A 24,348-nucleotide genomic window follows, 5' to 3' on the forward strand; every position below is an offset into this window, starting at 1 on the left:
GCTTCATGAAAACTACGTGATTTTTTGCCAACCTTTTCAAAAAGTCGTCGCTTAAAACTGTTTCCATAAAAATGCCGATTAAACAGCGATTTGCTAACTATGGTCATGACACCGATTTGTAACATCATTAAGCGATTCCCTGTAGAAAAACTGTCGGATCCTGTTTATTAGTAGATCCGAGACATTTCCACCAATTGCTGATCCGGATCAAGCAAATCCGGATAGAATCAACCATTTTTTTAACCTTGGATTTTTAAATTAGTTCTCAGGAGTTTTCTCCTTAAAAAATATCTAATAATTTTTTATGAGTGATGCCCAAATTAGGAATGGAATCTTATCAACATATCTTTATTTTATCTTGTTGTTCAAGAAAATATCTTCCAGGTAGGAAATTTATTCTTTATCACTTCCTCACATGAGACAGCCAAGAGGTATTACACACTAACCTTATTATTATCCCTTTCTCCAATCTAATTTAAAAAAGCAGTGGTATTAGTTCAAAACTAATGGCCTCATGCAAAAGATACTTTAAGTTAAGGAGATAGGTGGTGAAGACCATCTTATCAACTTTGTTTATAAATAACACTAACATGGAATATAGAAAAGAGAATCGCATGATGACATACTAGCGTATTTATATTCCTTTCGATAAAAAGAGGACAGAGAGATGATATTTTAAAAATTGTTTATAAATAACACTAGCATGGAATATAGAAAAGAGAATAGCATGATGACATACTAGCGTATTTATATTCCTTTCGATAAAAACAGGACAGAGAGATGATATTTTAAAAAAAAGGAAGGGGTGGGGGTAGGGGTAGGAATGGGGGTGGGGGTAGGGCTAGGGGTAGGGGTGGGGGTGGGGGTGGGGGTGGGGGTGGGGGGGTGGGAAGGAGGTTTTCTATTACAACGCTTTAGGAGTGTGGGGAGGTTTTCTATTACAACGTTTTAGGAGTGTGGAGCGTTTTATCATTGCTATTTCCCATCCAAACAACTTCTTGAATTTTCAACATTTCATAATTTACATTTTTATATTCTACTATTTTAGTATTTCAATATTGAAACTTTTCATAATTTAAATATCTTAATAAATATATTTTTATTACAAAAAAATATAAAAAAATAAAATAAACGTTAACTTTGGAATGACACCTCACTCATCCATGATAAAAAGGGTTTTTACAAAATAACAAGTCAAAAAGGCATCTGACCCATGACACGCTTTCTAAAACCCTGAGATGAGCTTATTCCTGACCACATACTTCGATTGTACATTCCAACAATATACATGATGGATCCAAATTCGTTAAGGTAATTTATCCAATGGCATAAGAGAAAAAAAAACTCCTAGGTAATTTATCCAATGGCATAAGAGAAAAAAAAACTCCTTTCATTGGTGTGAGCAAATGCCTTCCTTATAGGTGACGGAAACACCTTACAAAACCATATAGAAAAAAAGAGAAGGGAAATGCATCACGTTTACGTAAGCAAAAGCCCCTTCTTTGTAGAGATCATGGAAGCACCCTACAAAGAGTAGTATATACAATGAAAAGACGCAAGAGAGAAGAACGAGTTATGATGGAAAAAAAATGATGAAAAAGATTCACTACTTTTCGTTCTCCCCTTCTTCTGCGATACGCCGGCATGAAGCACTATGGTTACTATTAGATGGATTGGCAGCTCTTTTCACACTTAGAGAACACTCATTACTCGCTTTGTTAGACTGAGAACCAAGGGAAGCATATCTCATCTGATTCATTAGTTTTAAGCAGGTGGATAGCTCACCAACCTTCTTATCTTTCTTTTGAAGCTTTCCCTTTCTTGCTTTATGTTTCATCATCAAACCTTGAAGTTTCTGCAAGGAGAAAAGATTAAGGAAATAAATGGCACCAAAAAAAAAATAACAAAAAGGAAAAAGAGGAGACCAAAAATAGAAAGTTCTAGAAAAAAAATTGCAATAGGAGAGCCCAATCTAGTCTCGATAGCTGACAAAAGAAAGACACTAGGGGCGTATTATCTCTCACTCTCTCTTCTCCTTCAACTGATTTCTCCTTTCCTCCTCACTATTCTCTTTCTCCCACTCTTTCATTCCCCTCTCAACTCTACCTTCTCTTTTTCTCTCATAAACATATTCTAAAATGTTTTCTTCCTATGTCTCACTATTTTCTCTCTTTTAAGTATTGTTCTCTCGAAATTTTTGTTTTCTCTCTCTAAATATTGTTTTCTCTCCGCATACTGTTTGTTCTCTCTATATTGTTATTTTTTCTCTAAATACTATTTTCTCTTTTTAAATACTATTTTTTCTCTCTAAAAACTATTTTCTCTAACTACAATTTTCTCTCTCAAATACTATTTTCTCTCTCTAAATATTGTTTTCTCTCTATACGGATAGTTTTCCCTTACTAGCTTTTCTCTCCCAAGTAGTTCTTTTCTCACTCTGCTTACTGTGCTCTTCCCCTATGGGTTCTCTCTATGGCCGCCTACATTCTCCCATGTTCCCTAAACCTCTCTCACTCTCTCTCGTTAACACCATCGTCTCCTCTTATATCTAAAAACTCGTAAAGGATACTTTTAATGCCTTATCACGTCACCAATGTACGGCTAGTTGAAACCATATAAAAAAAACGTGTAGTTAGTCTTACCTTTTGACATCTCTATTTTGCCTCAATTTCAACTAAATCGGTTTGAAGGGTTCATAATTGGGTCTTCAAAGATTTTACTCGAGCTCTCAACTCCAAACCATTGTGCGCGCTCACGATCTCACAATCGGCCTAGAAGTAAGTCAATATGTCATGATGACAAGTGAAAAGAAGACAAGAAAGAGAATCGGTAATATTTTCATCTATAGCACATCTAAGAAATCCTTAAGGGCCTGCAAAAATGAAATATATACATGCATGTAAGTTCATATACAGCTATAAAAAACCAAATATACATATAGAAAAGATGAGCATAGGCATAAGATCATAATTAGCTTCATAATACAATGATAAATCGGGTTTTCATCAAGTGCCTTAGCAAGCAAGGATATTGTCACAACTAATTAATTTCTGTCATTAACCAAATTGGCATGGTCACGAGCTTCTAAATCATGAAGCGCTTGGTCCTTAGTACAATGCCTCTTACGCGAATAGACTATGGTGGACTGATCTCTTCCACCGCTACCCTAAATGAAGTTTGGGAATAGGGTCGGCATCCAGCTTTGCTAAACACTTCAAAAAAATGGAGAAGAAGAAAGAGAGTATTTACCAATGATCGATCAAGATTGGGTGAATCACTCGGAGCCCGGCACAATCCTCGAGGTGCTTCTTAAGGGCCTCATTCTCCTCTCTAACATTTGGATCTCGCAATGTTGTTTCCAGGAGGGTCTTAATCTCTTGTGAACCCTCTGTTTCAAACTCCATCTCATTACCCTGTCAAATAACCACTAGTTGTCATAACTATTCCTAAAACATATAACATAGAATTGCTTAGATTAAAGTTTGAGGAAGCTTACTAATTCAAGACACAACCCTTCATCCTTTTGAGATCGCTTCTTCAGGTAACCAGTAGCACATTAGGATCCTCTTGCAGATAGTTATGCACCATTATCTTTGAGTGCAAATCCCACCTAGTCGCTTGCATCAAAATAGTTTGGGATTCCTCACTTTTTCCTCCTCTAACCAACACCTACACTCCAACACCTTCCTTCCCATTTAAACAAAATTCAAATGCTCATACCCATCTATCACGTGCCCTTTGAAGCTCACCTGCATATAGAGGTCCCCCCTTCATCTTATCAATGGCCCTATGGGGAACAAAAGGTGGGGCCTCTTTTGTGAGCTCAAATTGCCATAACACTTGTTTGGGATGATAGGCTTGCAGAGAGTTTTCTAATATAAGATCAACCTGGGCACGCCGATAGACACGCGTCGTCCTCACCAAATCATCGTCTTCCTCGTCAATGTAAGGGCACCAAGTAAACTGGAAAAAGAAAAAAGAAGCAACCCAAATCAAAGAAATTACAGATCACAAGCCGCAATCAAGATAAATGAATTAGTAAATAAATGGAAAAGTACAAATGTATTATTGACCTGCTCCTCAGTAAGCTTGTCGTATTGATCCCGATGCACTGTGGAAGTATATCCAGGCATGTCTTTCTTTTCACAACCATTCCACCAGGCACATCAGGATCTAAGTTCGCGGTTCTCACGTTTCTGGATTGTGCAATATATGGCAATGTACTCAAAGCTCCATAACTGTAATAAAAACAAAAACAAAAAAACAAAGCATGAACCTAGATACGGAAAAAAAAAAAAAGAGAAAAGAAAAGGAAAAATTGAAGGGAGTTATATGAGAAAGCAAACTAGTTACGTCGATCATGAAGAACCCCATTGACCCTCAAAGGTAAGAATGACCCGTAAGGACTCTATTGTCGAGGCACTTATATAAGTGGCAGAGCATCACTGAACCCTAGGAATAACTACCTAGCTGCTCAAAATTGTCAAGGATGTTTAGGTAACGTAAGTTTACTCTACCCCCTTGGGTATTAGCAAACAAGGTAGATTTGAAAGCCTTAGCAAAAAGGCTCGAATTCTAAAATCATTTTTCGCTTTAGCGTTCGACCTAACATCGGGTCTGTAGACACTTAATAATTCCTCATAGTGAACGTTACATGTCACCCCCTTAGCTTTTTGATAACCTAATAGATCCTTAAATTTTTCTTAGGGCTGCTTTATTGTTGCTAAAGCAAACATCTACCTGTGATATCTAGACCCAATATTCTCACCACATCCTGCAAAGTTGGGGTAGCCTCTACAATGGGAAATAGGAAGATATGGGTTTCAGGTCTCAATCAATCTTAAGTTTACTTTTCTGAACCTAATCTTACAGAAAAGACCAAACCCATAATTATTTAATCGAAGACGTAGTTCCTCCAAGTGTTTATAGGTTTTCTACCATATGGATGGATTAAAATGGCTCTTTAAGCGTCAAAACACCCTCAAGGATGTACTAGCGATGCTAGTCAAACCACTACGGGTTATTTTCTACCTCTGACCCTATCCCTACACTTGCCTCATCATGCTCAAGTTGGCTTCCTTCAATATTCCTCTCCTCTAAATCCTCCATGATCTTCGGCATCAACAAATCCAAAGGACATTGGTCTGTGTCATCACCTCAAGAACTGGGCAAGTATTCGAAATCCAATAACCTCTTGCTAGGATGAAACTAGCTCAGTATAGCTCATGAAAAATAAAAAAAACGAGAAAAGAAAACTTTTAAGAATGGAAGTGATCGTTGCACAATCAGTTTTTTAATGCTCTGAACTAGGAAATAGAAGATGGCAGTCAAGCAAGTTTAAAAGAAAAATTACAAATTAACTATCACACTTTAAACTCAAGCCACCATGTGAATAATAAAGAAAACTGAAAATTAGTATAACAAAATAAAATTACACAAGCTACATAAGTAGCACAATTAAATTACAGAAATTGCATTCTTATGCGTTAGGGCTTCAATAAGATGATCACTACTATGAAAAAATTCTACTAATTATGAAACAAGTTTTGGTTGGAAACAAGCTTCAATATTTCCCAAGTAACCAAAAAAAAAAGAAGAAATGGAATTTAAGTTTGAGTTTAAAAAAAAGTTTATGTGTCAAACTTATACTGTAAAAATAACGTGCATCTTAAAAATCCAATTGATATGGTTTTTCGGATGACGAAAAACTCTACAATAGATCATCTTAAATCCTCTAAAAGAATATTTGTATTATCTGCAACAACTATTTTCCAATTTTTTAAGTGTTTATAGATCTTCTCGATCTACACCATTTGTGAACTCTTCCGGATGACAAAAAACTCTACAATAGATCATCTTAAATCCTCTAAAAGAATATTTGTATTATCTGCACCAACAATTTTCCAATTTTTTAAGTGTTTATAGATCTTTTCAATCTACACCTTTTATGGACTTTTAAATTTTATAATTAAGTATTGAAACAGATTTTTACGCCACCATAAAATTTTCCAGCACTGGGACTACATCTTTTAGCGAGATTGAGAGGTGCGCCTTGCTTTGATTGTTTAACGTAGATAGATACCTTATGCAAACCATTATAAATTTGGTGTTTGTTTCCTAAGTGCCCATATCTAACACAGAAAATATAACAAAGAGAGTCGAATTATGAAGCATAAAGGATGACATAAGGAAAGAAGAGCAGACAAGATACATACACGACTAGGCATGAGTTTCGACCTCAATAGGAAAGCATATGGACAATGGAAGAATAATGGGCTTTACAGCAGCAAGCTCTACAGTAAGTCATATTTTCTCATATAATATGGCACCTTATTATGCTAAAACCCATTCATCAAAGGAAGTGCAACAAGAAAATAAGGCTACCCCACACTCCTGGAGATACTAAAGATGGTTGATGCATATTGAATTGATGACATGGGCTTAGACAGAGTAGCCCTTTGTTCTGAGTAATATAAGATAATTTTGGTGCAGCAGATATGAAAGCTTACTTTTGGTTCCTGGAAGGAGTGGTATAACTCCATTCCAGAGCATTTCGCAGGAGGTTGCTTCTATAAAGAGAAACAAAATGTTTAGTCAAAGAGTTCAATTGATATACATAGTGAAAAAGTCAAAAGACATCACAATGATGAACACAATTTTAACGGTGCTCCTGAATCACACTACCCAGAGAGAAAGATGGCAGAAATTGCAAGTCTTTGTGACTCAAGAACAAAAGCCAAGAACGACACTAGGAGAGCTATTATAAAGACAATCTCATAAAAAATCAGTATGATTTGATGCAAGTTACTCAAGGAATTACATTTCGCAACTTGAATGTCTACCATGGAGAGCTACACTAACAACATTATATTTCATAATTTTCCTGGCATCACTTGGGTACCTAAACCATGTATTTCTTCATCCCCTTTTATAAGGCAAATCCTTCTTCGATTAGGGCTATATGCATAAAATGCACTCTCATAACATCAATGATATTCAGTGCTCTGCAGCTTTACTGAGATGGCAAAAGATGACGAATGAAGCACGCACAACCTCTAAGATACATGGCATAAAATACTGAACTCCAATTCTTGGAAGAACAAACCCCATTTTCTAATAAGCACACTATACATTATGGAAGAAGGCCAAATTTCCAAGATATATTTTCAAGCTAAGAAAAACAAAAAGGTGAATCCAGTGTAAGGATACTCGTTTGCGGGCCAGAATCAATGAGAAGTCTGTGGCATCTGCTTTTGGACCTAAGAAGGATGAAAAAACGAGGCCCTCATTCATCTTTCAATCATTTTAACTTTTTCTCTAGCCTTTACTCCCCTTGAGGTGATCGAAGAACTGTATACCATAACACGTGTGCTAAAAAATTATCAAGAAGGCATACACAAGTTTGTGAAGTCTTGCAAGTATCCTTACAAGTTACAATAGGCATATGAGAAAATAGGTGTTAAAATTGGCATCGCCTTCGTATTAGCATAATTCTTCTTTAATAGCTAACCGCCTTGTGCTGCACCATTTCTTAGTGCAACTTATGTTGTATAAAAGTCAATAGTAATATAATTACGCTACTTGAATTGAGAGATAGTCGAGTTAGAAATGGATTATCAAAGCAATGGAACTAAATATACAAGTTGTTGGGTTTATGTGGCCTTTAAAGGCCTTATGAGTGCTTATAAAATGAAATGATATAATGGAACATGAATTCAGTGGGAGTGTGGTCCCTCGTGGACCATACTAAGCAAACGATGGTTTGCTGATACCGATCTGTACTTAACGATCTAGGCCAATCGATTGGGAAAAACCCATATTACCTGGGCATGAAGAACAAACTGATGAGGGCTTATAGGTTAGCCCTTGATAAGGTCGGAGAACATGCCCGGATGAGTGAGCAAAGGGACTGTGTGACCCTTGTGTGTGATAGTGAGCTACAGAGACAAGGGCCAAAACCTTATCCATGTACCACTACACGGCATGCATATCGATAGATCGTTCGAAAAAACCAGAATTCCACCTTTTAAGGTGAAGCATATGCATGTGCGAGAAATACCTCTATGCGCCATTAGGCTGTGGTGTCATAAGGTCTTGGTGACCTTGACTTGTCTATAAGGGAGGACCTGTATTCCACAGACTGGGATTGCGACCCCTTGGCTCATCCGCCAGACTTTGGTGACCCTCTAATGAGCACCTGCTTGGACTGTGGGTCATGGGAAATACTGGATTGGTTCGATCAGGCAAGTGTGTTCTGTAGTCCACAGTTGAGAGTGGAGTGCCCCATAACCATATGGATCCATTTCCCATCAAGTTAATTTAATTATGTTTGTTTTATGATATAAATTATTTTAGAATTATTATTTGAATTTTTATGAGTCATTTGATATTTTATCTATAATTTTTTTGGACTTATAAAAAATGAAGATATTGATTTTACAGAAGTATAAAATTCAAATAATGTTTTAAAATTTTTTTTTGATAATTTAAAATTATATAAAATATCATGGAGGGGCCCATAGTGCACATGGGCCCACCATGTGTCAAGTGGGTGGCCCACCATGTGTCAAGTGGGTGGGACCCACATGTGCCACACATGGGTGGCACGCCCCACCCATTGGATTCTTTCTTGGAGTTTAAGTTATTTCATGTTTTGGTACTATTATGTTATGGCATGTGGTCAAATAAGATATAAAATTTTTTGACCATATATGGACCAAATATTGAAAGTATATATTGACTTGATACATCTTTGGAATATTTTATAAAAGATTATGGAATGCATAATATTTTAATTAGATTTACTTTATCTAATTTCTATTGATAGGAAAATGGTTAAGGAAAGAGGGATAATGGTCTATGCACCTTCCATAATGTTGATGGCTCATCTATGGAATGGATGGCTCTGATCTCTCACCCTATAGGTCACCCTTGATCGACGGTCTATGTTCAATCTCACAAGAAGAGACAACCCAAGGAAAACCCTAAGAAATCCTAATATTGTTCAAGCCTATAAAAAAGGGATTGTCTCTACCTAAAATCTCTACATCTTATCTTTCTATCTCTCTCTCTTAAGAAAGTTTCTTTCTCTCATTTTTGATCTATCTCTCCTACATTGTGAAAGAACCTAAGGATTTAGGTTATGGAGTTCTTCTCTCTCCTATCTCTTAAATATGGATTTATGGCTAAGGGTTTTAGGATTTAGCAAAAAGAGAATATATATCTCTGAAACTAGATTGCTAAGAGAATTCACCTAGGGTTTGAGTTTGTGATCAAAGGGGTTCATATTCCATTGGTGTGGCTTGGCCGAAATTTACTTTCTCGATTCGAGATCGAAGCTAGACCGTTGATCCCGCGCCATCGGAAGGTGGTGACTAGGTGTGGGGTATAATAAGCCCGGCTGAGGCAATCTCCGGCACTCTTCCTTTTGCTTTTTGCAATCTTATCTTTTATTCTCAAGTATAGTGTATAGTTGTTTCAATGACATCAAGTTGTTAAGATCTTGGTTTTATTGTTATGTTGATTTTATTTTGAAATTTATTTTATTACAATAAAGACCACATGTAAGTGATCTTTTGCCAAAAAGAAAGGGGTGAAGAAAAAAAAAATATATATATGTATTCCACAGTAAAAGATCACATAGGTCTTTTTTTCATTGGTATCAGAGCTATTGATACTTGATGTCATTAGTTATCTTTTCTCTTTATTGAATTTAGATCTAGCTTGGGAATGAGATATAAGAAAGCTAATGAAATTTGTGGTCAAGAAATACACCCACGGTTAAGAATTACTGAAATATTCTAACACCAAAAAAACACTCTGCATAATGAATATTCTTGGTTATTTTGGAGTAGTGATATGAAGAATATAATGAAGTATTTTTTTATTGCATACTTTAGTAATATTTTTATGTTTTTAAGAGTAGGATTTACCTGCAAACTTTCAATGGGACATCCTATAGGAATTGAGAGTTATGGACTCAACAATGAAGGGTGTCAGTTCTGACTATGCAAAATTCAGGAACTATTCATGAGTTCCGTAATTTTTCTCACCAATCATATGATTTTATTTCTAGCTGAAATTGGAGTGTGACTCATACAATTGAATCTATGTTTAAACAAAAAAATGTTTCATGAAGAAATTCCTTGTGGTTTGAAAGATATGATCAATTTATTGAAGGATACGTACGTGTTGTTTTCTGCAACAAAAATTATTTTCATGACTTGGAAGTTAAGATTTAATTTATATTCTTAACAGAACGTTTTATGGTTCACACTAAGTTTTTAGACTTCCATTTTGAGTCTAATTTGTAATAAAATTTATTTGAGAGAGAAATATCTATGGGAAGAGAGGAATAAAAATTTTGGATTGAAGTGAGGTCATCCTGAATTTTCTGTAATTTAGTATGTCCTTCATTGAAGACATGAATAACTATATTTATCAAACCTACTTAACAGAGTGATATAAGGCTTGTGAAAATATATGTATTACTATTATGTGTCTAATTTCAAACAAAATTGTTTGAAAGATAAACTCCATGATGGTAGAGAGAAAAGACAATTTTACTAGATAATGCTCATCCTAGAATTCTGCAGTATGATTTATTTTGTGACGTGAATGTCACTTATTTATTTCTCTGAAGGAAACTATTATTTGGGATTCAAACTATGATATTATGATTTGGTTTTGAGTCTAGTTTTTAACAAAAAGAATTCAAGAAGAAATTCTTGGAGGATTGAGAGAAACAAATTTTTTATTAAGAGGTGCTCAACTTGATTTTCAACTACAAAAATTGCATTGTGACGTAAATGCCACTAAAATGAATATTTACTAAATGATATGATTTAAGAATAGAACTGAGCACTATTTTATATTTTTTTAAGTCTATTTAAATACTCAAAAGGATTCGAAGATTAACTCTTTATGAGTTGAGAGATATCATATTTTTATCGTGGGATGCTCAACTTCTATTCTGCAGTAAATTAAAAAGATGTGGCTTGTTAAGACACATCTTTGGATTCCTAAATATGAAGACCTTTTTTTTAGGGCTCATTTAAAATTGTTTTATAGTGTGTTATGAGTATGGTTTATTATAATAAAACTTCAGAGAGAGGTACTACAGAGTTGACAATATATGACACTCTATGTGAAAAGTATTTGATTTGATAATAGCATAAAGAAAAAGAAACACAATACCTATAAAAATATATTGGTTTCTTCAATTACGCACACTTCCAAGATCACAAAAACTTGCCAAACAAGTAAAAGCGATGAATCAAGAAAGCTTAGGTACCGCACTACATGGTTTTGAGGTGTGAAATCTATCCCACATTATATGGTAAAGTCATATAGGGAAAGGTCATTTAGGGAAAGAGGATTCAATAACTTTTTTTAATGTGCTTTGGTTATATTTTGGCTAATTGTTTTATGAATATATATGAAGTGTATGGACATTAAGTGATAATTGCTAACAAATTTGAAAGTGTCGGTTTCGAATACCTTGTGCTTTTGCGCCTTCTTGTACTTGAGTATGAACTACTTAAGGTAATGATACACATGGAGATGTGATTTGATCAAAGGCTTTGAGCCCTAAGAATGAAACACGAGAGATAGGTGTGGTTCATTCAAATATATAAGCACAAAGATAGTGTTATGATGGAACTTGGTCTTAGTGACCATCTTCTCAATAATGTCTATAATATGATGTATTGTATGTGATGATGATCTCTTGATAAATTCTCCATAATTATCAAAAGGAAGTATTTTGTCAAGGTTTTAATAAACATTATTTAATCGTTCTTTATTTTGGATAAAATTATAAGGTGGTATATATGATTTGTTTTTGTGGCCATGAATTTGACTTGGTAGGAAATTAAAGGTGAATGCGGTGAAATAATTTATGAAGGTTAAGCATGTATTTTATAATTAAATTGGATGATTTGAGAAAAGCTTAAGTTTATGGATATGGTTTTGAGAAAACCACATAGTCTTGCAAGGTCCATTAAGTCTTTATGAAAATCATTTTAAACTGTCATATTATTATATAATTATTGCTTGTGAATGCATATATATATACTAAGTCAATTTTTTTTTTTATTAAAAAGAAAAACATTCTGTCTTAAAGATATTTATAAAAGTGGGAGAAAAACTATCATGCACTGTTTTTTTTTAAAATACATATTTCTAGTTATTTATAATCCTTGATTACCTAAGACTTTGAACCATATGGAATGTTGCAAGAATGCCATCATGATGGGCTTCCCTGACACATATTATGCTGATTAGGTAACTTGGTTTGTATGAATTTACTACCAAGATATCTAGTGTGGTTGAACCTTTATGGTTCATGAACATTTTTACATATTGTGAAACCAACGAGTATTGAATTACATATTGCATGAGACTTCATATGCTACCTCATGATATATGCATAAGAATGTTGAGAATGTATATGTTGTATGTGCAATAATTGAGTGGGAGCTGCTACAGTCCCACATTTTTTTAACTGCTTGGATATTCAGATATACAGGTGCAAGTTATCTTACAGATCCAGATGATGTGAAGTCTACATCTGGATATGTGTTCATGCTTGGAGGGGGTACAGTTTTTTGGAAATCAAAGAAACATGATGTGATGAAATTGTCCACCATAAAGGCAGAGTACGTGGCATGTTGTTTGATGATCGAGGAGGCCGTATGGATTAAGAAATTTCTTAATCGATTTGACTTTCACCTCGTGCGTTTCGAGGCAGTAAGAATTTCTACGACAACACGTTGATCATATGCGTGTCAAAGGAGCCACGCTTCCATAAGAACTCCAAGTATATAAAACCATGTTTTATCAACTGAGGAATGAGGTGAGATTGAGAAAGACCAAGATCCAAATAAACTAAATATTCTAGTGGGAGCACCTGCTAGCATTTGACATGCCAAATGGAACAACAGACTATTGTTCACTCATGGAATCCAAATGTTTGGTGCTGGTTGTATGGCTATAAAGGGGAGTAACTTATTTAAAGAACTCTTTTGAGCCCATAAATATACGACCCCATGCGATGAGGGTACGTGATGGTCTTTTACGACAACATGTCTATGGTTCGCGATGCGATGTGAAAGATAAGCTACGATCATTTTTAGAATGAGATCCGAACAACAAAGAGGAAAATTTGTTGCCTCTATAAATCCTTTTGTGAAAGGATTGATGGCGAAAGCCATGATTAATGTAGTGAGAGAATAAGTAAAACTACTTGAGAAAAATTGTAATTGGGAGAGAGAGATGTGAATAAGAAAAAGTGAGAAAGAGAAAATGTAAGGCATTCAAAAGTCATGTGGGATATGTTGGGTTTATGTGGCCTTTAAAGGCCTTATGAGTGCTTATAAAATGAAATGATATAGTGGAACACGAATTCAGTGGGAGTGTGGTCCCTCGTAGACCATACTAAGCAAATGATGGTTTGCTGATACCGATCTGTACTTAACGATCTAGGCCAATCGGTTGGAAAAAACCCATATTACTTGGGCATGAAGAACAAACTGATGAGGGTTTATGGGTTAGCCCTTGATAATGTCAGAGAACATACCCGGATGAGTGAGCAAAGGGACTGTGTGACCCTTGTGTGTGATGGTGACCTACAGAGATAGGGGCCAAAACCTCATCCATGTACCACCACATGGCATACATATCGATAGATCGATCGAAAAAGCCAGAATTCCACCTTTTAGGGTGCAGCGTATGCAAGTGCGAAAGATACCCCTATACGCCATTAGGCTGTGGTCGCATAAGGTCTTGGTGACCTTGACTTGTCTCTAAGGGAGGATTTGTAATCCACGGACTGGGATTGCGACCCCTTGGCTCATCCGCCAGACTTTGGTGACTCGCTAATGCGCACCTGCTTGGACTGTGGGTCATGAGAAACACTGGGTCGGTTCGATCAGGCAAGTGTGGTCTGTAGTCCACAGTTGAACGTAGAGTGCCCCATGATTGCAGATTAAATTCCTTAACCATATGGATCCAATTCCCATCAAGTTAATTTAATTATGTTTGCTTTTTGACAGAAATAATTTTAGAATTATTATTTTAATTTTTATGAGTCATTTGATATTTTATTTATAATTGTTTTAGAATTTTAAAAATGAAGATATTGATTTCACAAAATTATAAAATTCAAATAATATTTTAGAATTTTTTTTTGATAATTTAAAATTATATAAAATATCATAGATGGGCCTATAGTGCACATTGACCCACCATGTGTCAAGTGGGTGGGGTCCACATGTGCCACACATGAGTGGCACGCCCCACCCATTGGATTCTTTCTTGGCATTTAAGTTATTTCATGTTTTGGTAATATTATGTTATGGCATGTGGTCAAATAAGATTTGGAATATTTTTACCATATATTGACAAAATATTGAAAGTGTATATTGACTGGATATATCTTTGGAATATTTTGTAAAAGATTATGGAATGCATAATATTTTAATTAGATTTAATTTATCTAATTTCTATCGATGAGAAAATGGTTAAAGAAAGGGGGATAGTGGTCCATGCACCTCCCATAATGCTGATGGTTTATCTATGGAATGGATGACTCAGATCTCTCACCCCACAAGTCACCTTTGATCAACGGTCTATGTTCAATTTCACAAGAAGAGGCAAGCCAAGGAAAATCCTAAAAAACCCTAATCTTGTTCAAGCTTATAAAAAAGGGATTATCTCTACCTAAAATCTCTCTTAAGAAAGTTTTTCTCTCTCATATTTGATCTCTCTCTCTTACATTATGAAAGAACCTAAGGGTTTAGGTTATGGAGTTTTCTCTCTCCTATCTCTCAAATATGGATTTATGGCTATAGGGTTTAGCAAAAAGAGAATTCATCTTTCTCAAACTAAGTTGCTAAGAGAATTCACCTATGGTTTGAGTTTGTGATAAAAGGGGTTCATATTCCATTGGTGTGGCTTAATTGAAATTTGCTTTCCCGGTTCGAGATTGAAGCTAGACCGTTGATCTCGTGCCATGGTGGTGACTCGGTGTGGGGTGTAATAAGCCCGGTTGAGGTAATATCCGACACTATTCCTTTTGTTTCTTGCAATCTTATCTTTTAATCCCAAGCATAGTGCATAGTTGTTTCAATGACATCAAGTTGCTAAAATCTTGGCTTTATTGTTATATTGATTTTATTTTGAAATTTATCTTATTATAATAAAGACCACATGTAAGTGATTTTTTGCCAAAAAAAAAAGAGGTGAAGAAAAAAAAAAAGTATTACCCGGTAAAAAATTACATAAGTCTTTCTTTCACAAGTAACATTCTTAAACTCATGTAAAGCAACACAATTAGCACACTCTCAAATTCCTCTTGACCCACAAAGCCTACCCAATCATTCAATTTGACATTCAACCTGTAAACAAGGATCTCAAGAGTTTTATGTGGACCTAACATGGAATTTACTAACCAGCCAACCCATTTGAAAGTTTTCATCATTCACCACAATGCAAATAAGAGAGAAAAAAATGCTATATAAATATGCATGCACTCGAGTCATTTAACCTAATTTTCTCATATTGTGTTTCCCATACAAAGAGAGAAAATATGAGAAAGAAAATACACACCAAAAAAAAGGGAATTAACATGCTATAGGGCAATAAGAGGCGTAAAGCATAAAATGATTCATAGAGCATGAAATTTAAGTACTTGTCTCTTAAACTCAATTTACAGCAACAATGTTGGGAGTTTTGAAGATTTATTGCCAAGAAAAAAGAGCAAGGAGAAAGGGGGTTTGAGAGAACTTGATAACCAAACCTCCCTCCATGACAAGCCCAATCCTTCTTTCTCTTTGATTTCTATCTCTTCAGCAAATTCATTCAGAAGATGCCAAACTCTAAAGTACTGGTACATCCCAATTGACAATAACCAATCTAGTTACCATGAAAACATCGTATTGAAGTGGAGGGGAGCAAAAAGATTTCTAGTGAAGAAATCATACCAAGGTAAAAATAAGGCTTTAGTGAAGAGGGGGAAGAAATTGTGCAATGAGGTTCTTATCAAAGAGGAAGGATAGAAATTGTGCAAAGGGAGAAAAGGGATTTTTAGTGAAAGAGCAAGGGAAGAAATTGTGTATGTCGAAGAATAAAGCTTGAAGCGATGGAGAGCGAAAAGAACTGACGCCAAAAAGAAAAACTCGAGTATTTTAAGCTATTACGTCTTTAGAAGAACTTGAAGGTAATACTCAAGCTAAATTAATCTATTACGTCTTTAGAAGAACTTGAAGGTAAGGGGGAAAATTAAATTAATAAAATAAAAAATAATTCCTTATTATAATTTTGATCCTTTTTATTTCAATCAGTTGAAATTTACAAGATAATAATAATAATAATAATAATAATAATAATAATAATAATAATAATAATAATAATAATAATAATAATAATAATAATAATAAATCATTATTATTGCAATCCATTTCATTCCAATCAACCAAAATTAACAAAAACAAAAAAGAATTGATTTACTATCCAAAATTATAAAAAAAAAAAAAAAAAAAAAGGAATATGAAGAAGAAAAAATATAATAATACTGATAATAGTTGAAGCCTTCAATTGCTCCCACTACAAACAATGAATGAAGCCCGTTTCGCTTGTGGCTCTCTCTCGTTCAGTTTCCTCTTCATCTGGCCCAACAAAGGAGGTTAATCATCATTAGACTCATTTAATTTGTTCATGACCATGTCACATTCCTTCCTCAATTTTTCTTTTTCAGAAATCTCTTGGCCTTATACCTCTTTCAATTGAGAAGCTTCTTTCTTCCAATACCCCTCTTCAATTTCAATTTTGTGAATGCCCTCCCCGTACCTTTCAATCCTAGCATCCAACTCCCTAACCTTATGTTCTTGGTCTGTTGGGGATTTTCTACCATCTGCGGAAATCTTATCTTCTGAAAAAGATTCATAAAATGAAGGTGACATATGTTCTGACAAAAAATTCAACCACGTATCACTTGCAGTAGCCTTATCCTCTTGTAAAGGGTCATATCGTATATAAATAGATTGAATCCAAGGGTCCCAAACCATCACTAACTTGTCCAAGTTTATGTGAATTATTGAAAAACAAGAGCTCCCCAATTAAACAAAAGGCAACTGCAGCATCATAATGCTCACAATCACCACAATGGGTTTTAGAATGAAATTCCTTACTTAGGGTTTCTAGGTTTACCATTCCCCCATTGCTAACGGACTTTTGCATACGAAATCCCACGAATACTTCAACATACCCTTGGTAATCATGTTTTAACTGAGGAAGAAAGATATCATCATTATAATCTAAACCTAATATTATTGTGACCTCTTCAATTAGAACGGTAAATTCACTAGTCCTTAGACAAAAGGTAGAGGTGTAGGGACACCCTCCCTTAAATATTGCCTTAATCATATGTCAGTTTAAAAATTGTTAACAAGCGATAAAAGGTGTAGCAAACCATCTCTCGAGAGTTCCCTACTATGATATGGCTGAATGCCATCCACCCATTCCCTCAATCAATCATCACTAGAACTCTTAAAATAAAGGTTAGGAGGTGGTCGCTGCATAATAAATACAAATATAGCATTAATAAGCATGCCAACTGAAACCCCAAAAAAAAATTTCTAAGTTATAAATTTAATAAAAAAATACAACAAAAGAAATAGATGGATTGGGAGGTTACATGGTCATGGAGAAGGGTATAAACTATATGCTTGCTCTCCAGAGTCGTGAAAGTGAGGGAACATCAAAAGCCGCTATATTTGGGCCAAATGTCATTTCCTCAAAGGCTACTAAGTTATGAATAGAAAAAGGAGAAACAATGTTAGAGAAAGAACCCAAAAACAACCCCTCATTCAGTTTTATAAAGATACAAAAATAAAGGAGGGTGCAACTTGAAGTCGTGCCCCATTCAAGGCGCTATTTGTAATAGCGCCCTCGATTGAGCCCCATCTAAAAAAAGCGATATTCTAAGTGGCACCTTGTCTGTGCGCTATTCAAAATAGCCTGCCTTATTGGAGATGCCACCCAAACTTCTGCCCAAAAAATAAAAACACTATGCTAGATAAATTAAATATTCGATCAATATGACAAGATTTAAATCCCACATCAACAATTCAATACTGACTTTCATTTTTCAAATACTGCAAAATCTTGACAATATGGTTGCCATACGCTCCAGGATGGTTTGGTTACCATGTAAAACGCATCACAATTGGTTGTCATGCACTGCAAAATCTTGATGGAACGTGGGGGTCGTCGTAAGCTCCAGGGTAGTTTGGTCACCATGTAAAAAACACCATAGTTCATTTTCAAGTACCACAACAAGTCTTGATGGGACCTTGGGGTCGTCATAAGCATTAGGATGGTTTGGTCTCCATATAAAAGTGCCACATTTGGTCTTCGAGTGCCACATGACAAATCTTGACAAGACTAGAAAGTCGTCATAAGTTCTGAGATGGTACTTGATCACCATACATCAAGCATCAAAACCATTTTTTTTCCATTCAAATGGCACAAGAACATTATTAATTTCTTAGTTAAATTTTGAAATGCTTCATTTAGCTTCAAAAGACTGGCATTATTTTGTCTTTGTCATCAATTAGGCCCCATCTAACCAATGACAAAGAGAGGCATCTGTAGATACTCAACCTTCGAAGATATGGGCTAAGAACATGAATCACACCTACATCTATATCACTTCAAGCTTCAATGAACATGTATCTATACCCTGCTTGGTCAGGGTGCTACTTTGAATGGCGCACCAGTTCTTGGCTTCCAATTTAAGGTGCAATTCCAAGTTGTGCACCAGGGTGCCACTTTGAATGGCACACTAGATCAGAGCTCGACTTGAAGTTGCGCACAAGCACATAACTTCGAATCACGTACTGGTTCCTGGCTTCCAAGTCTTAAGCGCAATTCCAAGTTGTGCACCAAGGAGCCACTTTAAAATTATGCCAACTATCCCAGCGACAAGCTGACTGGTCGAGGTGCTAATCTAAGTTGTGTCATCGTTTGGTTAAAAATAGGGTGTAATTTGTAGAGTTGCGCACTGGACCAGTCAGCTAATAGCCATTGGGATACTTGGCATCACTTCAAGGACTATTGTACACTTGTTAAAACCCTGGGGGCCTACTTTTTATATGGGCTTATCTTTAGGGCATAACTTGGATTCACATACCATTGCACGATTTGAAGTTGTACCTTTTTTCCTAGGATTCCCTTTCCACTCAAATTTTCGAAGCCTACCCTTCGAAAACTCTATAAGTAGCCCTACCCATAGTTACTGGGAGCGCTCCCGCTCTGGAATCTCGCTCTGGTGTTCCAGAGTTGGATCTAGCTTGGAACCCGTTCCCATATTTTTGGGATCTCACTCCAATTTTTAAGATTCTCGATCCTATCCACAAAGGATCTCTCTCCCGATACTTCAGGGATCTCGCTTCCATTCACAATGGATTTCACTCTCGCTAAAGCACGGATCTCGATCCCATACACAATGGATTTCGCTCCCACTACTTCACGGAACGCATTCTGTAATATTGTAAATGTTGTTCCTGAAAAAATTAAATCCCCACTCCCATAATTTCAATATCGTGGTCCCGACATTCTTGGAAAATAGATTGCATGTTGAGTTGTCAAGTGGGCGCATCAAGGTCTACCCTATCATACCACTGGCAATGGAAAATAGATTGCACGTTGAGTTGACGAGTGTGCCCGCGCCCATGATCCATCAGGATCTACCCTAACATACCAACCTTGAAATTTATTATTTCCAATTTCATATATCCTTGCGTGTGGTTTCTATAAGGTTGCAACCTTAAACAATCCAATTAAGACGCACCACCAAATTTTATCATGTCATGTAATTTTGGGGTAAAAAATTCTTAGGATTATCTGAAAATCTATTTTCATATCTAATTAAATATTTTTAAACTCCAAAAATTGTTAAAATCATGTAGATCTATAAACATATGAAAATTCTTAAAATGAACGGTGTAGATAATATGTTGCAAGATGCACAATTTCTGGCACTCAAATTTTTTTAGTTTTTTTATACACTCATACATCTTGATGCTGAGATGATCAATTAAAGACTTTTTCAACATTAAAACAACCTTTTCCGATGGATTTTTGGGGTGCATCCTTAGTTCTACATTTTATGGTTGCAACCTTATATAAACATTTTCCTATATCTTTGATTTTATAAAATACTATATAATTCTCAAATGAGTTCCCAAATTTGGATTTATATATATATATATATATATATATATATATATATATATATATATATATATATATATATATATTACCATTTTATAACTTTCTAAAAGAAACTTCTTACATAAAAATAACATTTAAATATAAAAATTAATATTTTTAGTAAAATTTTCATATAGTTATTTCTTGCAAAAAATAACGGTGATGCATGTCCCAAATTTAAGCCTATCAGTAACCATACATGCTGAGGTTGCATCCAAATGGTACCCAAATCCTAGACAATATATTTCCATGCATACAAATGCCAACGTAAAGCTCATTTTTGTATCATTTATGCAAATTTGAATAATATTAATATTAATCGTTCATAACATTAGAAGACTTTATTTCATACTAGATTAATGGTATTCAATCAATCCATGGACATCTAGAATTGGTTTTGTATGGATCTAGCCGCATGGGCCATTGATAGATAAAACAATGGTTTCTAAATTTAACCAAATTGAGATCGCATTTGTATGGGAACGGGCTGCTGAGCTTAGTTGGTGCATGAATCCATGTGTAATGGAATTGGGTTCTTCATACAAGTAGAGTTCTGAGATGGGGGGTGGACCACCATAGTGAGGAGCGTGATCCTACAATGAATGGAGCTCGATCCTAGCCAAATAGGATCGTGGTATTGTTTAGAGGGGGGCCAGACTCAACATTAAATGGGATCTCGTTCTTTTTGTCAACGGGAGCGCGATCCTAATAGACATGGGAGCACCATCCCATGTTACAAGTAACGCGTTCCTGTCAAATAGGGATCAAGATCACAACGCAATCTCGCTCCCCAATCAAACGTCATCTCGCTCCCAAATCAAACGGGATCTCGTTCCGTAAATACATGGACTGTGTTCCTGTTAAATAGGGATCTCGATCCCAACGTATCGGGATCTCGATCCCAATGTATAGGGATCTCGCTCCTTGCTCAAATGGGATCTTGATCCATAACTTTTACCCTCACCGAAACTCGCTCTTTAGCTCCGAAGCATTGGACAGTCATCGATCCGATGCTCCCGCTCCTGGAACAGGAGCCGCTCCTGCTCCCGCTCCCGCTCCCGATAACTATGGCCCTACCCACGAATTTTCAACTACCTTTTGGAGACTACGTTAAAATTATTCTAAGATTGTATCAGAAGAGAGAGAATTTTACAAGATAAGTGCTTGATCGATTTATGTATGTTTAAAGCTTAAAAGAGTTGTTGATTTGGAGCTTATAGAAGGTAACCCTTTTTTAATTTAGTATTTCATATTACTTTAAGTTATCTTGACCTCTATCTCTTTTCTCCAAATGTCAATTATCATATTATGTTTTTATTCCTTTAGAATTGTTACAGTCTTTTTTATATCAAATATTAGAATTTTTGTAAGGGAAAGTGGAGCCCATTGTAGTTAGTATAGAATCACCATCTAGGTGCTATAAGAGTTAGGGCCTTTAGGTATCCATCTTAAGGTTAGCCTAATACTTGTAGTTTTGAGCCATAATCCCCATTTACTTCTAATCCATTTTACACATATGTAACTTTATTGTTGTGCATAAGTATAATATTACCTTTATTTCATACTAGATTAATGGTATTTAATCAATCCATGGACATCTAGAATTGGTTTTACATGGATCTAGCAGCATGGGCCATTGATAGATAGAACAATGGTTTCTAAATTTAACCAAATTGAGATCGCATTTGTATGGAAATGGGCTGTCGTGCTTTGTTGGTGCATGAATCGATGTGTAATGGAATTGGGTTCTTCATACAAGTAGAGTTATGCGATGGGGGGTGGACCACCATTGTGAGGAACACAATCCTACAATGGATGGAGCTCGATCTTAGCCAAATAGGATCGTGGTATTGTTTAGATGGGGGACCAGACTCAACATTAAATGGGATCTCCTTCGTTTTGTCGATGGGAGCGCGATCCTAATAGACATGGGAGCACGATCCCATGTTACAAGTAATGCGTTTCTATCAAATAGGGATCTCGCACCCTAATCAAACGTGATCTCGCTCCCTAATCAAACGGGATCTCGTTCCGTAAATACATGGAATGCGTTCCTGTTAAATAGGGGTCTCGATCCCAATGTATCGGGAACTCGATCCCAATATATAAGAATCTCGCTCTCAGTTCAAATGGGATCTTGATCCAAAAATTTTGCCGTCACCGGAACTCTCTCCCCAAGCTTTGAAGCTTTGGACAGTCATTGATCTGACTCTCCCGCTCCGGGAACCAGAGCCGCTCCTGCTCCCGCTCCCGATAACTATGGCCCTACCCACGAATTTTCTACTATCTTTTGGAGACTACATTAAAATTATTCTAAGATTGTATCAGAAGAGAGAGAATACAAGATAAGTGCTTGATCGATTTATGTATGTTCAAAGCTTTAAAGATTTGTTGATTTGGAGCATATAGAAGGTAACCCTTTTTTTATTTAGTATTTCATATTGGTTTAAGTTATCTTGACCTCTATCTCTTTTTTCCAAATGTCAATTATCATATTATGTTTTTATTCCTTTAGAATTGTTACAGTCTTTTTTATATCAAATATTAGAATTTTTGTAAGGGAAAGTTGGAGCCCATTGTAGTTAGTATAGAATCACCATCTAGGTGCTATAAGAGTTAGGGCCTTTAGGTATCCATCTTGAGGTTAGCCTAATACTTGCAGTTTTGAGCCATAATCCCCATTTACTTCTAATCCATGTTACACATATGTAACTTTATTGCTGTGTATAAGTATAATATTAACTTTATTTCATACTAGATTAATGGTATTTAATCAATTCATGGACATCTAGAATTGTTTTTGCATGGCTCTAGCCGCATGGGCCATTGATAGATAGAACAATGGTTTTAAATTTAACCAAATTGAGATCGCATTTGTATGGGAACGGGGTGCCGTGCTTAGTCGGTGCATGAATCCATGTGTAATGGAATTGGGTTCTTCATTACGAGGAACGCGATCCTACAATGGATAGAGCTCGATCCTAGCCAAATAGGATCGTGGTATTGTTTAGATGGGGGACCAGACACAACAACAAATGGGATCTCCTTCTTTTTGTCGACGGGAGCGCGATCCTAATAGACATGGGAGCACGATCCCATGTTACAAGTAACACGTTCCTATCGAATAGGGATCTCGCTCCCTAATCAAACGTGATGTCGCTCCCTAATCAAATAGGATCTCGTTCCGTAAATACATGGAATGCGTTCCTGTTACATAGGGATCTCGATCCCAATGTATCGGGAACTCGATCTTAATGTATACGGATCTCGCTCCCTGTTCAAATGGGATCTTGATCCCTAACTTTTACCCTCATCGGAACTCGCTCCCCAAGCTCCGGAGCTTTGGACAGCCATCGATCCGACGCTCCAGCTCTGGGAACCGGAACCGCTCTTGCTCTCGCTCCTGCTCCCGCTCCCTCTCCCGGTAACTATGGCCATACCCACGAATTTTCAACTACCTTTTGGAGACTATATTAATATTATTCTAAGATTGTATCAGAAGAGAGAGAATTTTACAAGATAAGTGCTTGATCGATTTATGCATGTTCAAAGCTTTAAAGAGTTGTTGATTTGGGGCTTATAGAAGGCAACCCTTATTTTATTTAGTATTTCATATTGCTTTAAGTTATCTTGACCTCTATATCTTTTTCCGAATGTTAATTATCATATTATGTTTTTAATCCTTTAGAATTGTTACAATCTTTTTTATATTAAATATTAGAATTTTTGTAAGGGAAAGTTGGAGCCCATTGTAGTTAGTATAGAATCACCATCTAGGGGCTATAAGAGTTAGGGCCTTATAGCATCCATCTTAAGGTTAGCCTAATACTTGTAGTTTTGAGCCATAATCCCCATTTACTTCTAATCCATGTTACACATATGTAACTTTATTGCTGTGTATAAGTATAATCATAGGTCCATTGGTCTTTTCCAAGGGTGATAATTGCAATAGCAATACCATTTTACTCTCAACCAATTTGCAGAGTGTCCGAAAGGTGCATGGGTGGTCATGAACCTCTTAGCACTCTATCGGGGCACTACATATTTTAAAGAGGCTAATTCTAAGAAAAATAC

At 35.9% G+C, this 24,348-nt stretch overlaps 1 long non-coding RNA gene across 7 annotated transcripts; it reads right to left on the reverse strand.

Moving 5' to 3' along the window:
- Nucleotides 1-1,369: 1,369 nt before the first annotated feature.
- LOC110007846 (uncharacterized) lies at nt 1,370-16,232 on the reverse strand. Of its 7 annotated transcripts, XR_016059807.1 has the most exons (8): nt 15,800-16,226; nt 7,210-7,350; nt 6,510-6,569; nt 4,074-4,238; nt 3,497-3,963; nt 3,250-3,413; nt 2,643-2,872; nt 1,370-1,855 (listed from the first exon to the last, which is right to left on the reverse strand). It is a non-coding gene; the product is annotated as an uncharacterized LOC110007846 (long non-coding RNA). The 7 variants fall into 7 exon arrangements; XR_016059806.1 differs by having other exon boundaries at nt 2,643-2,771; nt 6,510-7,350; nt 15,800-16,232; XR_016059805.1 differs by having other exon boundaries at nt 6,510-7,350; nt 15,800-16,232.
- Nucleotides 16,233-24,348: the final 8,116 nt, after the last annotated feature.

Source organism: Amborella trichopoda, chromosome 7, assembly GCF_054954075.1.
Source record: "Amborella trichopoda isolate Santa Cruz 75 chromosome 7, AtrichopodaSantaCruz75HAP2 v2.0, whole genome shotgun sequence".
Lineage (NCBI taxonomy): Eukaryota > Viridiplantae > Streptophyta > Magnoliopsida > Amborellales > Amborellaceae > Amborella > Amborella trichopoda.